Source organism: Xiphophorus hellerii, chromosome 8 (genome assembly GCF_003331165.1).
Source record: "Xiphophorus hellerii strain 12219 chromosome 8, Xiphophorus_hellerii-4.1, whole genome shotgun sequence".
NCBI classification, from domain to species: domain Eukaryota; kingdom Metazoa; phylum Chordata; class Actinopteri; order Cyprinodontiformes; family Poeciliidae; genus Xiphophorus; species Xiphophorus hellerii.
This window is the reverse complement of record NC_045679.1, coordinates 17,868,085-17,887,190: the sequence shown is the minus strand read 5'-3', so window position 1 is coordinate 17,887,190 and position 19,106 is coordinate 17,868,085.

Sequence of the window (19,106 nt, the reverse complement as noted above, 5' to 3'; positions counted from 1 at the left end):
GCTGGCAGCCATTTGCAAAGAAAAGGCATTGCAAAGGGCATGTGTGAATCTGAATTCATGTTTCTGTAAAGCCGACACAAGGTTGCACAGTGTGTGGACTTGTGCACGTCCTCATACTGTGAGTGTGCTTCACTCTGCAGATCACGTAACCTCCACTGGACCGATTTATGAGCTAGAAGAAGGATTATATCTCCGCTGGCTGTCAGCAAGCCAGATGGCAGCAGGTGACCATAAGTCAAAGTAAATGCACACACTAAAAAAAAGTTTATTATGGTTGTTAATAGTGTGCTGGGTCACATTGGCGAGAATTTAAAGGTGTATTATGCAAAATGAGAAAAACAAACCTCAGAATGTTTAATCAAACACACATAAAGGTGTCACTGAGGCTGGATATATTAATCCATGTTTGCTTCATTAATGTAATTTGTTCCATGAAAATTTGAGTCAGCTCAGATCATTCAATCTCAGTGGCTGTATTTATTAAAACTGGCTATTTATCATGTGTTTTTACACAACTCAAGTCTAGGAGTTGCAGTTTGCCCCTGATATTTAATGTATTAAACACACAAATGAACAGACTCAGATTTTCTTAAATAGCACAGTTATTAACAAAAGGGACTACACACAGTCACAGTTGTCTGGGTTGAGTTATAGAAGAAGATAGAGGGCTCAGTTTTATAAGGATAAAGTAAGTATTTTCATACAAACAAAAACGTCTTGAAACGAAACATTAACCACCTTGGAATTTTATTGTTTGTTCATCTTACAATGTGTATTTTGGATTCTGTTTAAAGGAGGATGTATGTTTGCATAAAAACGTGTAGTAAATATACTTCAGACATGTTTTGACAATAACATAGCACAGCATTGTATTTCATTGTGACGTATGGTATTGTATCCTATCTTAGCACACATTGTGTTGCATAACGATGTATTTTGCAAACAATTTTTTATGTTTTTAAGTTTGTAAAAGCACAGGTTTTTTTTGGAATATCTACTAGTTACTGTTCCATTATTTGAAAACAAAACTATATACTAAGACATATCTTTCCAGGTCGTAGTCTGGATTTGACCCCATACTCAAATAAGAGCATCACACAGGTGTTGTAGGGTTTTTGGTACACATCCATAAAGCAAATCACCTGTTCCACCACATCCCATCTATTGGACTGAGATCTGGTGACTATGGAGGTTATTGGCATACAGTGAACTCATTGTCATGTTAAAGAGACCATTCTGAGATGACTTGAGCTTTGTGAGTTTATGCATTATCCTGCTGGAAGTAGTTATCAGAGAATTAATACGCTGTGACCAAAAAGGGTTGAACAGGATCATCAGCAATACACAGGTAGGTTGTGGCATTTAAGTGATGCTCAGGTAAGGGTCCAAAGTATGTCAGAAAAATATTCCCAATGCCATTACACCATCAGCCCTAACTTTTACTTACCAGCCAGGATGGATTCATACTTTTGTGTTGTTTACGCTTGATCCCTTCGATCTGAACACAGAGAACATTTTTGTTCAAAATTGTCCAATTTTGGTCAGCCTTCATCAATTTTTGTTTTAGATCCTGTTCTAGGCTTACAAGAATGGCACTGAATCTCGTCTTCTGCAGCTGTAGCCAATATGCTTCGATGTATGATGTGGTTCATCTTCTCAAACCAGTTTGTCCATTTCTCCATTGATTTCTGATTTATCCACATGTCTGCTGCCCTCTGGGGAATACTTTCTGTAAACTCAATAGATGGTAGTATGTGAATATTTCAGTAGATCAGCAGGTACTGAAAAACTCAAACTAGCCTGTTTGATACCAACAGGCACTCCGTCATAATCTCGTATTCAACATATGTCTATGTAGTTGAACTTGATTAGAAATGCATCCACAGCTAAAATGTTTTAAATACACCATCCAAAGTTATTTTTCAACTTTAGTAGTTTAATAGTTACTGAATGCTTTTTGGAGGACAAGGTCATGTTACACTTTTTGTAATCATTTCTATAAAAATCTGTTAAGAATATATACCTAAAACTTTGTTTTTTTATTAACATTTCTCAAATGTATTTTTCGTTATGATGAAAGCTATTCTTATGTGTCCCTCTTAGACGTGAGCAAGAGTGAAAATTGCGCTGTTCGCCACTAGAGGGAGCTGTTTGTTCAAGTTTAACTACCGTCAGCAGCACTTTTTAATCCAGTGAAGAGTAGCTCATCCAACAGCATGGAATCGAGCCTTCTAGGGACCTTTGAGCAAACTCCAGCTTCTAAATTATTACTCATTTTAAAATATTAATACATTCAGCACCATTACTGCTGCAAATGGCCCTAAATGGTGCCAAAATCTGAACTCAGCATCCTCATCCGGCATCTGGGTAATAACCGCTTCCAAGCTGAAGAAGCTCTTTTTGTCTGCTGCCATTACTGAGAAAAACGATGTCAATAAAGCAGACGCTGGTGATTTAGGCTTGAGTTAGACCTTATAAAAGACGTCTACAGGCTATAATCATGCACCATGGCCAGAGAATTTCGCTATATTTCTCCTCTTACAAGACAAAAAAACATTAAAAACACTACTTTAAGGTTTTAAATTTAAATTATGTTCTTCCTTGTCAAGTTTTAATTTTTTTTTCTGCCATCATAGCCCAATTAGTTTTCTAGGGTGAGCAAGATTAAACAGTCAACAAGTCAAAATGCTCTTTCACTCCTTCAGATGTACTTGGGCTAAATCAATTAATTCATTAACTAAGTAGAGGTCACAGCCAATAGTTGAGCTGAAACAAATTAAATCAATTAGTCGAGCTAATAAGATGAGGAAGGCTTTAATTAGTGAAAGTTTAATCAAAGCTGTGTGTTACGAAGTAGCTCAGTGGAGCTCCAAAACAGAATTCTGTCTCAGACTAAACTTTGGACACAAACATATTTTTGTACATGTAAATGAGTTTGATATTCTATATTACATTTATTCTTGAAAAATGAATATTTGTTTCTGGGGAACATACGTAGCATGTGGATGTCAGTCTCCCTTGCGAGTGTTTTTTGCAGATAATAGGATTGATTGAATGTTGAAATTATACAACTTAGGTGTTCTAAAAATTAAAATCTAATATAAAAAATATATATCTGATACAACTAATTGGATTTAACTTTCGCTCTCTATTTATATTGTTAACCTATTTGGGAAAGAGCCACAGAGCTGTTCAAGCACTGTTAACCTTCTGCAGTGCATTTTTCCTCTTGCTTTCATCATCTCTTGTGCTCATGAGTCTCTTGTGTGCACGCATCTGTGTGTGTGTGTGTGTGTGTGTATTTCCTAATCCTGTCAGCCATCTGCTGTCATTAAAAACCAGCTCCTGTTGCACTGCAGATTTATCTGTCCAGATGTTGCTTTGAACTATTGTATCTCAAAGTTTTGGTGGGATGTTTTGTGAGGCCGCGACAATATGCCAAACATGTTAAACCCACCGTGGAAAACAAGATGGGGTTTAGAGGTTGTTTTCATAAAAAATATACATTATAAAAAAGGAACATTTGGGAAATGTGATATAATTTTAGCATAGTTCAAGCTGATTTTAAAGTTACAAACAAACATTAATTTTAATCATATAAAGCTTTCCTTTTGGCTTGTGTGTGTGTATGTTCTGTTCTCCTTAGTACCCAATTGGGCCTGGCCACTGTTAATTCCTGGCATGAGGACCTGAGGCTGGATTATGGACTTATAGGGAAACATCTGTATGGGAAAGTGAGAGTTGTGAAGCTTGGACCTAGGAATGGACAAAAGCTTATTGGAGACCAGCAGCAGAGGTAATGCTGCTGAAAAACAGGTAGAGTATTTATTTATTTTATTACATTTAAGAAACATCAGAAAGTAAATAAGATTGAATTTATGATAGTATTTTCACTGTTCCAATTGTAAACTCCCGAGATGGTGTAGTATCTTTAAGGCTGGCACATTTTTGATTATTGGTCTCTCCTTACTGTTTATCTAACAAAATACAAACAATGTGTCATTTATAAAAAGAGTTGTTTACTCAACTTTACTGTAATTTTTCTGTTATCAGGATTTTGACAACCACAATAAGGCCCCGTTTTTATGTTTTGCATATTGATCTGTTTCTGGCTGGCAGTGAAGCATAGGATATTAATATGCACAGATGATTTAGAGAGCAGGGGAGTTGGGGTGTGTGGGGAGGAGGCGGCCGGGGGGATTAGGTTTGCTTCAGGAAGGAGGAGGTTTACATCAACAAGCTCTGATTTATGCTGGTGAACAGATGGCAGGGAAATTGCTCTGTTTGAAAAAGATGCACAGTTTATTTCAGTTTATTTTTTTCATGAAAATGAGAGAAAGAAACGATTAATGACTGCTGCAGGATGAATGACTAGGATGATGTTGCCATGGAATTAAGGGTAGGGTGGACAACAACACTACAGAGCGAAAATGGATATGGCTGGGATCTTTATGTTGCAAAATTACAAGATGCAGGACATAGTTGACAGATGGTTAAATAATACAGTAGCAAATATTTGTGATCTTTAATCTCTCTTGGCAGAACTGAAAAAAAAAAGGCGTGATTATGTGTTAAAAATCTCTTTATTGGCTCAGGACATTTTCTGAAATCTATTACTTACAAACAATGATGCCACATAGTTAAATGAAAATGAAACATTCTTTAATATACAGAGACAATAAAAAGCAAAAAGTGTTTCCACTTTCCCCTCTTCTGTCCAAAAGCAATTAGATTTCTCAGTTCCAAAAATCTTATTAGGAGTCAATCCTTTTCATCCCTTCATCCTCATTCTTAGCCTTAGCTATATGGTGATCAAAGTGGTTCAGTGAAGTTAGGGAAGAGCAAGGAAGCCAGGATAACAAGCCCTTAAAATGTTTTTTAATGAACACCCTTTCAAATGTGATTAGAATGAATAGCTCTCGGTCTTGATTGTAGGCTACATTCACAAACTTTATTATTATTAGGGTTTTGTAATGTTATTTTATTACGATCAGTGATTTTAACATTGCCCTGCGACAGACTGGCGACCTGTCCAGGGTGTACCGCCGCCTCTCGCCTGAAACGTTCACTGGAGATAGGCACCAGCACCCATCCTGACCCCAGTAGGGACAAGGCTGTACAGGAAATGGTTGGATGAATGGATGGATGGATGGATGGATGGATGGATGGATGGATGGATGGATGGATGGATTTTAACATTATCTTATGTTTTGCCTCTATTATTTTTGTCCTTTTTTGTCTTTGTTGTACACCCAATTCTAACACTTGTAGTTTTTTATTTATTACACCACAATTTAACAAAAGAGAGAAATAATAATAATAATAATAATAATAATAATAATAATAATAATAATTTAACACTGGCAGATTTTCTGTATTTTTTTTTCTTCCAAAGACATGCTACCCAATGACTGCATCTATGTTTTTTTATTTAGGAAATTTGATCACAGTTGTATGTATGCATTATTTGGTTTTCATGTCATTCCCGTAGTTCTGACCCAGACTCTGTTTCATGCTGTAATGTTATTTATTATAAAATAATTTAACTCAATGTGATTAATCATATATAAATTGTATAATGATTCTTAGCATTCCTTGCACATTTTTGAAGCTCTTCTAGCTTCATTGTGTTAATTCATCTTTGTTGCAGACATTTGGGAGCATTTCATTATACACCTTGCAGACTGGCTAGAGTAAGTAATAAGAATGAGCTTAGCGCTAAGCTATGTATATTGGTTCAGTTAATTTCTCTTATTGTTAGTATTGAGATAATACTTTACATGTTTACAAGAAACACTGAACTTCTCTGCCCTGTCAATTCTTTTGACCTCTCATTTGGACACATTTCAAATGTAATAACAACATTAACAGAGCAGAAACACCTGACTGTATGGAATAGCAGCCCTTATGTAAACTCATGTCAATTAGGAATCCATACATTATCATTATATTGAACAATTGAAAACATGATACAGTGACCACTCACTGGATCAGATCAATGTAACTGTCACTTCCAGTATATGCTCATAGCCACACCCATTTCAACATTTTTACTATACAATTGATTTATGGAGATTCAGTCTGCACAGACATATCGATTCAAATCGGACAGCTTGGACAAAATATGGCGATTCTGCATTTTAGTAGACCTGAATGCACACGGTGCATTTTATACAAACGTGAGAGTTGTAAATGGGGACAAATACACACAAAACACTTTTTAAAGGAAAAGAGTTAAAGGTCAAGGCTAATGAGAGTTCAGCAGTAGTGAACCTGCCAGTATAGAGAAATTTACATGGGTTAGTAACCTGGTAAGTGTCTTCTTATGAGTGTGCTTATGAACACAGAGTGGTGCAATTGAAAGGATCCTAGCAAAATAAAACTCAGACCACTGGCAGCCATTAGCCTGATTGGCCAGAGAGGTCAGGAGAGGTGAATTGATGGGTTAGTCATGTTGTCGATTTGATGACCTAACCCTGCTGGCTTGGCCAACAGAGGGCTGGATGCTGGACACACTCATTCTCCCTACCTTCATTTGAGTTATTGCACACATGCCAAGAATACTATACATTAACACAAAAAAATCTATCAGATCACTTACACTGATTTATGTCTGGACTGAACCACGCTATCAAACCTCTTGACCAACTCGTGAATATTTTAATACAGAGAGATTTATGCTGCAAATTATTTCTGTGTGGTAAAATATGAGTGACAGCTGAATGGTTATTTTTTTTATAAATCATATCAGTTTCTAGTTTTACCTCTGACTTTACTTGTTTATTTCTTTAAAACAGGTGGATCTTACTTCTTCCTGTTGTATTTCACTAGCCCTACTTGTGAGACCTACTTGTGAGCTGAACCAAAACGTGGCCTAGATTGAAAGCATGAGATAAACGCATTGGTTTTCTGGATCAGTCTTCTAATTCTGTAACAAAGAGCCAGACGAGCTGTGTATTCTTACCTGTGCCCCATTAATGATAAATAAAGTACAAAAGTACCCCCGCTCACATAGCAGCCATCTAACAACCTCCTCAGGCTCCAAAGAGAGATGTCTTCACATTTTACCCAACATAGAATCCTTAGATAAAAAGTGGAAGAGGTCAGTGTCCATCATGTACAGTCAGAAGAATGAGACATGAAGCAAGACAATGTCCAAAGCTCTGTGTAGCAAAGACTTACAATTTTGGATGATCCATAACATTCACTCTGTGGGTTTGTTCTCTTCCAAAGACCTTGAAATCCATGTTAGGATATGTTAAATAAAATATGGCAGCCTCTTCAGAGCTGTATAAAGTTTTACTCCATGGTGAAATGACAATCTAACAGTTTGATTCCAGTGTGTTAGACCCTCAATATATTTTAACGTTACAGGACATAAGCCCTCAGGGTTTGAGATCTATAGAGTGAGCCAAAGAAAGAAAAGCATATTATTCAGTGTTCAAACTTAAAATCTGTTAGTGAATCGTAATAAAATGTTGTTATTAATATATAGATAGTTTGCAACATATTAGTTGTCTAGTGGGAAGAGGTACTGTATTCTGTTTCCTGTTGCATCTTGAAACAGGGAAGCATTGAATCTAATAATAAAACTCTTTGAAGATTACAATATAGGACCAAGGTCTAGCATATTTTATTATCAAACAAAATGTGTTGCATTAGTTTCTACACAAACTGTGCAGATTGGAACCACCTGGTTAGCTGTATTCTTCTAAGTAGTCTGCACCTCTGTCTTTAGCTCCAGATGGGGTCTCTAAATGTCTGATTGATCCCTGCTGTGCCTCATATTTCTTACGTTGCTTGACAGGAGATTACTGCTGTCAATTAATGTTTATGGGATTCCTACAAATCCACTTTACAGTCTGGCTCTCATAAGCTTTAAAGGTATAGATAGTTTTCATTTGCATTCAACTTCCCTTTGCAGTAGTTTACATTTCCCTCTAACTCATTTCTGTGACAAGTAAACAGCAATGCTCGCTGCCAACCTGGAATACAAACAAGCAAAATGAACTGGTGAAACAAAAATCAGGTCGAGGATATCAGTCTTCTAGGTTTTTACAATAGGTGTCCAGATCAAATGTCCAGCTTCACACTCAGTGACCGCCCACCCCCTTAGGTTTGTAGGTTTGCGGTTACCTCCAACTCCTCCAATATTAAACACAGACATCTTTTATTTGCAACTTGTTCCTATCTTACATGCAAGCAAACACTTGTGTTTACTGGTGTGATGTGAAGGGGTGGGTGTGTGTGAGGTAAAGACAATTACCACTGCAAACATTATGAAGTGTAAATGGTAATACGGCACACAAGAAAAAGAAAGCAAGTTAAAAAGCAATGAATGATGATAGGCATAACAAGGAAACGTGTAAAACAGTGCATTGAAAAGTTTTGATGGTACAACTTTTCCACTGTGTTACTTTATGTAACCTTTAATGTGTTTTACTGGGGTTTTATGTGAAAAAGAACAAAACAAAGGAGTGCACGATACATAAAGGGAAATGTGTCATAATTCTTTGTAGAAAGCACATTTACTGTAATTACACCTGCAAGTCTGCTGGGATATGTCTCTACCAATATTTGTCTATTCTTTTTTGCTAAAGATTTCAAGCTCAGATTGAAGTGTCAGTAAACAACAGACTCAAAGGGATTTAAATTTGGACTTTGGGTCTTTTTAACACTTGAATATGCTTTGGTCAAACCCTCCCGTTGTACTTCTGGTTGCATGTTTAGACTCGTTGCTCTGCTGGAAAGTGAATGTGACTGGCCTCAAGTCATTTGCAGCCCTGTTTTCTTCCAGGATTGTCCTGTGTGCTGTGTCCAATTTGTCTCATAAGTCACAGCTTGTAACCGAGAATGATGCCACACCTCATGTCAGATGTTGGGATTGCTATTTCAATCAAAAATTCTAATACATAGCGTATGCTAAATCACTAACGATATTTATTAGCACTAAATTCTATATTCTTAGTAGCCATATCAGAGACAGAACTCTGCACTGTTTGGTGTTTCAATTCTTCTTGTTGGAATGACAACTTCATGGAGCATTCTTGCTGTTTTTCCAACTAGGAACCCTAAAAAGTCCTTCATTCAAGTAGAAGGAAAATGAACCATCTATCCACAGTGGAGATGTTTTGTTTAGGTTGATTCGTGGTGAGCATAAGTCCTTTACGAACTGTGTCTTGCATGTTGGCCAAAAAGTAACATTTTTTGTCTAATCTCAACAGAGCGCCTTCTATATGTTTTCTGTGTCTGTTATATAAATTGTCACACACTGCAAATGGGAGTTATGTCGTTTTTTTTTTTTACAACAGTTACTTTTTTCTTTATGAATTTCTTGTTTATGATTATGCTGTTTATTTATTGCTCTCTTACATACAGTTGGATTCTATTTACTTATATTATGTAGGTCTATTTGTTCCACTGACCTTTAAATTAGATTTACATAGTCTAAAAAAATACCCTTGACACTATTCAGGATTTTATTTGTAATAAAACAGATATTTAAAAAAATTATTTATTATTATGTTTTTTTTCTATGTCACAATTGTTTTTATTATATTCAGCGAAAACTACAATTTCAAATGGCTCAAACGGTTTCTCTTGATGGACATGTGATTGATACCAACATGACAATTAGTAAGGCTACAGTTCCCTGCAAGCAAAAATATTTAATATGAGTGAGCTGCTGCACAGTTTGTGGTAGCTTTTCCTCCCCAGGTGGGGTTTTGTCTCAGTCAGCTCGGTACAAAGAGCATTTAGCCTCCTCCTGAATAATCCAGTGAGAGCTGTCCGAGCAGATGGGGACCCAGGGTTCGAAACCTGAGAGTGACATTTGACACAGCCACACACAGAGAGGACTTTAGGACTGGGTGATTTCAGCTACTTGGTGGAGGCAATGTGGCTTCTGGACATGTCATTTAACCCCCAGCTTTCTTTACTCTCATCCCGTGTTCTTTTGTTAATGCTTAAATACGTCAGTGTGGTTAATGGTTGGACTGGACATTCGCCTTTTTAAAGCTCCTGCTTTAAAAAGGAGCTCAATAAGTTATGGTTTTTGATTTGGATTCGCTCACTTTGTATCCTTACAGGACTTTGCAATAATATTCATCCCCCATTGATGTGATATTGTTAGATTTAATGTGATAGACAGTAGACATGATAAAATGGTGGAAAGCAAATAATATTTGGTTTTCAAAATATTTTACAAATGAACTTCTTAACACAGGCAACCCTGAAAGAAAATTTTGTTAATGCTGCAAGGCTCTAGGAACATGACCAAAGTGACAACTGAATGATTTGATCAATGCAAATTCACAGTTTTGAATGGCCCAGTCAAAGTCCAGGACAAAATTCTGTCTGTTACAAGACTTAACATTTGCTCCTCAGAGACTCTACAGCCAAACAGACTGAGATTGAGCTACATTGAAAAGAATTTGGCAAAACTTTTAAGACATTTCCACAGCTTGTAGGATTGTAGAGGTTCTAAAATAGTAGCAGATGTTATAACATTGAAAGGTGGCTCTAAAAAGTAATGATTTAGAGTGTTTTAATCAATATGGATGACAGTTTTCATATTACTTTATATACAGTACAGACCAAAAGTTTGGACACACCTTCTCATTGAATATGCTTTATCTCATTGAATTCTTTATCTCATTGAATTCAATGAGAAGGTGTGTCCAAACTTTTGGTCTGTATTGAGCACAGACCAAAAGTTTGGACACACAGTTGTGTCCAAACTTTTGGTCTGTACTGTATATAAAAAACATTCTCAAAAGAACATCTGTTTTCCATCCCTCATTAGATGTCGTCTTTTCAAAATGTATTAAAACTTGTGGTTTTAACATTAAGAACACAGATTGCCTTAGGAAAAGTTTCCATATCCCCTGAAGTGTTTCACAGTTTTTCATGTTAAAATTAGTTATATAAAATATTTTAGCAGAACTTTAATACAATACAGTGATAAAAGGAGATCTCGTAGGTTATCAACCTTAACCCCCCGTCAGAAGTAGACTGCACATTTTTTCACATCCCAGCAGTCAAGCATTTTGCTGTCACTGTACAGTATATTTCCCGGTAACCTCTGCGAGTCGCCCCGAATGTGGTGCTCAGTAACTTATTGCCCTGTCCCTAACCTTTCTGGGTAGAGAGAGCATCCATCATGGTAAAGTGCGATCCATTGCAGCCCACCTTCAGGGCTGAGCCAGCATGTGTGTTTGTGTGTGCGTGCTGGTAGAACTTATGAGCTGTCAACACTAAGTGCAGAGCCTTGCTGGAAGCCGACTACTGCTGGATGACTGACAGTGACATTGCACCGTAATGTTCCCTGTATGTGTGTCCACGTGTTTGTGTGCTCCATGTGTGTAATTGTGCATTATACTTTCCCTCAGTATTCCTGTGATTGCGGTGATGGAGTCATTTTCATGTTTTTGGCTGCTACACCTCAAGTGGACATGAGATGCACAGAGATACTATTTGTCATTGTGATGATGATCACTGCCACAGAGCACTGTGACTTTTGCATATTAAACAGGCCATTATTAAAGCTCTCTTCACTTTACAACACTGCTCTTTACGTCTTAATAGACTCTGCACAATCTCATATTTCATACCCCTAAACGCATTAATGTTCTCCTTGGCGAGATCAAACGCCATAAAGAAATCCAACTTTGTTGTTAAAAATCCCCTCAGTGATGTCCCTATTTTACAAGGCTCCTCCTCCTTTACCTATCACATTTTCCTCAGTTTTTACTCACTTTCAGATATTCTCTTCTCTCATCTGGCCCTCAAAGCGCTACGGTTCCATCCCCAACCCTTTCCATCCCTGCCACCCCTCCTTTTTCCCATCAGCACCCGGGAACTGATGAATGCGTGGCCTCCTATTGATCGCGATGGGTGATGGATGATGGCTCGGAGATGAGTGATGGGGTGCAGGCAAAGGTGCCAATAAGGGGGCAGCCGAAGGGTGGGGTCTCCCCTACTGGTGCTAATGGGAGAAGACTTGGAGAGACGGCTGCCGTGGCAGCCGCCAGGCCCCGCCTTCTCAACCCCAGCCATTTGAGGTGCAGTGTTTTCAGCTCTGCTTTGCATTTTCTTCCCATTCACATCCACACTGATCCCACAGGTCACACTTTTCTGTTTTTTTTTTTATTATTTTTTTGGGGGGGCAGGGGGAGAGCTTTGGATTTCATCTGTCTGTGTTTTGTACTACTTTAAGAGGTTGCGGAGGGTGTTGTGAGAGTGGAAAAAGACAAGGAAAAGGGAAGGCCTAAGCTTGTATGTGTGTGGGTGGGAGGAAGGCGGGGTGGAGACCGCAAGTGGTGGTTAGCACGGAAAGATGATGGATGATGGGGCAGGAGGGGAAGACTGCTTCTTAGCTCCAAATTGATATCCCAGCAAATGTTTTTGTCTGCTGTGAAAAATGGTGCCGCAAAACTCTCATCTCGGCTGCGCCCTGGTCCTCCCCTCCACCTTCCCTTTCTCTCATCCCTCTACCAGCTCCTCTCTCTGCCGTGAATAATGCCTCGCAATCCATTTCCTGCAGCACAACCCTTTTCTCGACGCACTCCAGTTCTCTGACAGCGCCTGATCACAGCTTCATCCTCCTGGCTTTCTGCTTACTTTGAGCAGGCTACCTGACTCTCACAGTTGCCATGGAAACCTCCTCTGGATTACTGCTCAGCATTGTTCATCCTTCATCGCATTCTTTGCCTTCTCCACTCCTGGCAAAGCATTTAGAGAAAGCCACCCATCAGACCCAGACTATCAATTGCAGGTTATTGTTGTTGCAACTTGGGGAGGAATGAATGAAAAAGTGAAAGTCCTCCAGGGAGTGGGAGGCCGAACCGCTAATTGAGTGGGATGATGTTAAAGTCGGTAAAATAAATAAATAAATTTAAAAAAGGGCAAGATTTAGAAAAGCTGCATCTTCATTTAAAGGTCCATATTTTTTAAATAAAAATACATTTTGGAACCAATTTTTAAAACTAAATGAAGAGAGAAAAGAGTAAGAGTGTGTGTATTTGTCCCTGATTTCTTTGTGAAATATGTTGAAATATATTTTACATGAAATATGAAGTATTTTAATCTGTTTTTTATTATTATGTTTGGTTTTTATTTTATTTTGCACAGTAGTTCCTCTATGCTTTCTTTTGTCTCATTTATGGATTATTAGATTTGTAATCAACACACCTTCTCTTTTCTGTTATCCAGAATATGATCTTGGATTTCCCTTTTAATTGTTTAATACTATTTTTTTTACACATTCTGTTCATTTTCAATTTACCTTTTTTTTTCAAATTATCTGCTCATCTTCTCTCTTCACCCTGGATTTGTACCTGCTTTAGGTTTATCAAACTTCTACACGTCTTATTGTTTGCTGCTTGTACATATGTTCTAATGATTACTTGATGTTAGTTTTAGTTTAAAGTAAGTCTTTCTTTTGAAATAAACAATGCAAAATAACCACATTTCATCACTTGAAAGCTTCTGCAATTCTGTTTTATAAATGAGCTCCAGCTCCATGGCTTCGTTCAATTAAATGAATGTGTAAGTTCTTAGGCTGGCACTGGGGGATACAATTTGTCTCTGTTAATGCAAGTAATTTGCTCCTTTTTATATTTAGGAAGGGATATTTGCATTCAGTTTACTTTCATGTTTACTATCCTGTTGCGTATTAGTACTGATGCACTGAAAAAACAAATATTTTTGTCTAATTTCTCGTGAAAGTTTCTTGCACTATGAATGAGACCGTGTGCTTGTTCATATTTAAAATCCACAAATGAACTAAACAACTATTAAATGTATTTAATTGTTTTTGCTAGAATTTATTGAAATAATTAGTTTGTGAGGAAAAGAAAAACTAGGTGGTGAAGTTAGGAATGAAAGATAAAGCCATTTCTCTTTTTTTTCTTATCTATTTTATTTAAGTACAACATTTCTAACACCACCAATAATTTATGTCTGAAATTTATAACTATTGGGGGCATTAAATCACTTAAATCACACATTTAGATACACATTCTGACGAAGTACAGTACAATCTGGATCTTGGGGTACATACATTATTTGAAGGACTAGCTGTTAGTAGAAACACCAAGAGAGAGAGGGGCGAGGTCTTAAGGAGAGAATCTTCTGCAGGAGAAATTGTGTCTCAGATTAAGAGTGAGGCGATGCTCCAGTGGAGAGGATTAGGACTGCAAAACAGAAGCAACACTTGCAGAGGACAATTCAGCGACATGAAAAACACACTGCCACATGCCCACCCAGAAATGCACATGTAGGGAAATGCAATAAAGGTGAGAAAGAAAAGACACAAATGTAAAGCAACAAGAGAGTTCAATACATAAACCCTTCAAGGTAAATAGGAAACTCTGGAGTAAAAGCACATCCTGCTTCTGGAAGTATGTAATTACGTTATTGCAATCATACAGAAGAAAACAAGCTGAAAAATTGCTAAATGCAGAAATGTTTTGTGTAATTTGTCATAAAATGTAAAATGAATAATTAAAGAACAGGATAAGATGTATTAACGAAACTTAAATTTAAGGTTGACATCCTGCTATCCTTGGCTCTATAATCCCCATTCTCTGACTGGGCTGCTCAGTATACGCACCAAGAGCCTTACTCCCATAAGACCAATCTCTCTGACATCTGGGCCACTGCCTTTCTCTGGGCTCTAGACAGATGTTTGGATGATTGTTAAGCTCCCAGGGTTCTTAAGAGAGAGGAAGTGAGAGTTGCTCTTGGTTTGACAGCACTCTCAGAACAGCTCTGTGGCAATCACTCATGCAATCATGATGTAGGGTTTGTACAGATGGGATTCTTTACAGTAGTTTCAAATCCAAAGGCACTCAAGTCTCCCAGTCCACTAGTGTTACTCTTTTTCCAACAGTTAATTTTCTTTGTATTCAACTGAGAGTCAATTCATTTCCATCTTTCAGGCTGTACATTTGAGACCAAAATACTGACCATTGTTCATCCTAGGCTAGGCAGCTGGAGACAAATGAACAAGACAAAACTTAGCAACAGCTCTTTACTATGACCAACTTTTCATTCTGTCTGGTTCAGCTGATCAGTTCTGTTAACACAAGCACATTTTCTAAAACTGATCACCTAACTAAACCTGATTTTTATTTAAGTCTAGCCCTAAGTAGCACAGCCTATAACAGAGCAGTGAGAACATATTTGCCTCCTGATAGATTTTTTTCCCCCAAAGACATAACCTGAGTTAATGCAGAATGCTTTTTCCAAAGGATGACTCAGTGTGTCAAGGGAGAAATCTCTCCAAACAAACCTGGCCCTATGAAAAATGAATTGCCCCCAAACTTAGAGACTATTTATCCCACCCTCAGCAACAACATCAAACTTTTATGCTAACTAGCAACATGTCTTTTCCATCCTTGTGGTAGTGTTTATGCCAATGACTGTTTGGACAGACGCTTAAATACATTGGAGAGTTTGGACTGGCTACAGCAACCCAATGAGATTTAATTCCAGACATTGACTATGGCACTTCAAAACCTTTATTTTGTTTCATTTGTTTAAACATTCAGAGATTGTTGATGCTGGTGTGTGTCCTATAATTATCCTGCTGCTCACTCCAGCTCAAATTACCATTGCTTACATTTTCAATTCAGCAGTCCACAAAAAGTGGACACAAAAAAATCACCACTGAGTATTTTATATGTTCTTGTCTGTGTAATCCTTAATCTGTTATATTTTGCAGGCCGGTGTTTTCTAGATCGCATATTCTTCATTTTATACACACCAGTATATGTGTTTTCCATTTGTGTTGAATACATTTACTCCTGTTTTTTTTATTTGTTCAAAAGAAAAGTGTTATCTAAAGACTGCCATCCCTCACCTCATTCATAGATCGAACATCCACAATTCAATTTAATCATGTTCTTTGGACCTAATTCTTCTTGGATAACTTGTTTCAGCACCACACTTTTTAAATGCTTTGTCAATGTCTGCCTGCAACAACACAGTGGAAGCAGGTAGCAGTCTTATATTAAGGTGAAATGTTGGTGTCCTGAGCCCACCTTTTTTACCCAATAATGTCCACTTGTCTCCATATAATGATTATGATGTAGTTTGATTGGTGGATTAAACACTTATCCCTCCCCTCTGCCCACCTTATTGATTTTTCTCCAGCCCAGCGGGCCTCAGCTCCCCCCCACCCCAAAGGTGAGGTGGATTCATGGCCTGATGAATAGCAGAGGATTGATTCGTATTTAATTAACAATTTGTAGGAGACTCTCTCTCTCTTTCACCACTCTACTCCCCATTCCACCCCTCTCTTCTTCCCTCTATAAGGTCTTGGACGGCTTGTGAGACAAGCAATGAGCGGAGGAAAGGTGATGCATGGATAATTTATAGCCTGATCGATAAGTCCTGGCTTAACATCTACAATGCTTGAATATGAGGGCCGGAAGGAGCGTCAGGGTCAACAAATGGGGAAGTGGGTGAACAGCAAAGAAGACAACAGTGACAAAAACTGGGAAGACTGATCAAATGTCACAGTGAGCAAAATGGGAGAACAGTGCAGACAAAAAAACTTAAATATAAAGGAAACAGTTGGTTACATCCTGTTTGTCAAAACTTTCTTCCTACATGGCAACATTGCTACCAACTATACCACCATGCAGCCTGCAGGCAGCATGCTATCATAAAATCGTGACGCGCTCAATAGCTAGCCAGGATGACAAACTGTTACAAGATGTCTTTGAAACTGGGCAGACAAGTGAGGAGAGAGTAAAGCGTCAACTTTTTAAATGTTTTAAAATATTCAAAGTATTCTGTTTATTTAAAATATGTAAAATACGTTTTTCATCAAAAATGATTTACAAAAAAATTAACTGCTGATTGACTTTTAATGATGAAAACTGTGTCGTCATTAATTTTTACTTTGAAATGTAAGCCTCAGATATTTAAATTTTGCTGTGTAACAATCTTAAAAGCTGTCTGTGTTCTGAAATAATATTGTGGAAACTTATGAGTCTGGTGAGGGATTTAAACCAGTCTCAAATAAATTTGAAATGAGCCACTTCCTCTGTTTACAGATGGAAAATAGACTGCAACTTGAGAACGAATATAAAGCATGCCAGTAGAAAATAATTATCACAATTTGTTCATATTTCTTTAAGTAATTAACTGCATTTACTGTCTAATTTTCATAATATTCCTAACTGAATTACACATTTACTATTCTAACAGCTCGAGGTGTAAATATTGTTTTTCTGCAACACTTCCATTAGAGGGCAGTGCTGAGACCACATTCACCATGTGCCCCACTCAGTACTCCATGGAAAGTCCTGTGAAGATAAACATGGCATGTCTTCCATTAAGCCTGCTGATAAACACTCATCGTAATGTAAAAGCCTTCAATGTGATCAAATGCCTCAACAGAAAACAGACTCATTAAGCGTATTTTCTTCTAACAGAAAAGGAAAATCTACATTACTAATTTCTCAGCTCTTTCCAATGATGTGAAATAAGACAAAAAAATAATTCACCAAAGGTGAATTTGGGTGTTTTCAGCACCAAGGTGAAAACAAAGACAATTAGTAGGAGCTGCTGCCCCCAAACTTAAGATCAGTGGACTCCAACCTCTCCTCAATCACACACACACACACCTACACACACAGATGAAATGGGCTGCTGAGGGGGCACCATGTGCGATGAGACTCCGGCGTTAACAGCCTTCCCCATAAAAGTGTTTTATCACGTATCTTGTAATGCAACACATTAAGGGTTGCTGTTGTTATTTCCAGCAAGGTCATTTTTCCACACTCTTTCCCATCGCTGCAATGCAATGCGTTCTACCTGTGCATCACCATCTCCCTCGGTTCTCCAACTGTTGGCTGCCTACAGCTGTTGTGACATGATAGCGTTATCACACCAGTAAAAGTGTGGGTACTGTGGAAACCTAGCCAAATTTAACAAAAGGCTTTCAGAACCTGGCCTACTTTCACAAACACTGGTTGCTCTTCATGTCTGGGTTTGCATGTTAAATCCATTTTTACCCCTTTACCCTCTGTGCACATTTTTTTATTTTTTATTTAGGGCTTACAAGTTCTGCACTGTGTGTAATAAACTGTGTTTACGTTCCCCTAGTCTGTACTGTCGGCGAACTGCTTTTGAGCTTATCTCAGATTTATAATCGTGCTGAACCTACTTTTATCTGTATTTCAAACCCATCTTTGAATCCATTCAGTCATCATCCTAATGAACACATATATGTATTTTTTTTTGTTATTCCTCTCTTCATATTTAAGTCCCCAGGCTTTTCCAGTAATCTCATCAGTTTGGCCTTACCCCCCACTAACCCTGTGGCCCTCAGGCAGCTTCAGCAGTAATAAAAGAAAAGCATAATCCAGCATTTAGAAATATGAGATTTGCTCGTGAGAAGCTGGCGAGCTCTGCTGGATTAGAAATGGCTTTGACTGGTCCAGAAGTGGTAGCTCTGTGCCCCGCAGGTGATCAAAAGTCTGAATGGAAATAAGAAAAAAATTTTTTCCACCTTTTGGTTGTGATTATTTCTTTGGAAAAAATATGTGTCCCATTTCCTGTACAAGTCGCTGGTGTGTAAGCGAGTTTGGTGAGTGTGTTTGGAGGGAGGTGGTGGGACTTTTCTCTAAAGGGGGTTTGATAGAGAACAAGAAGGTGTGCATTCTTGTTATTTATGGCACCCAGTATTTGAGATGATAGAGCACAAAATTGGGCTGCTTTTTCTTTTTTTTTTCTCCATCCCATTTCACCTCACCCCACTCATTTATTTAATAACCTCTAAAATGCAAATCCGTATGCATGCATGCATCCCAGACAATGCTGCCTATGCGGATTTTATGTAAAACGTGCCCATAACTCTAGTGTACGGGGTAACATATGAGTTTATGTGGTTTCATTACTTAAAAGGATTTTTTGTTTGTTTGGGAGTCGTATGCATTTGGTGTAGTGGGATGTGTGTGTGTGTGTGTGTGTTGGGGTGTGTGTGTGCATGGTAATGTCAGTGTTTGCACAAGAGCATATGCATGTGGCTCGGGGTTAAGTAGATGGAAGGAATGGTTTCTAGTCAAGCCGTATGTTTGTTTGTGCCATGC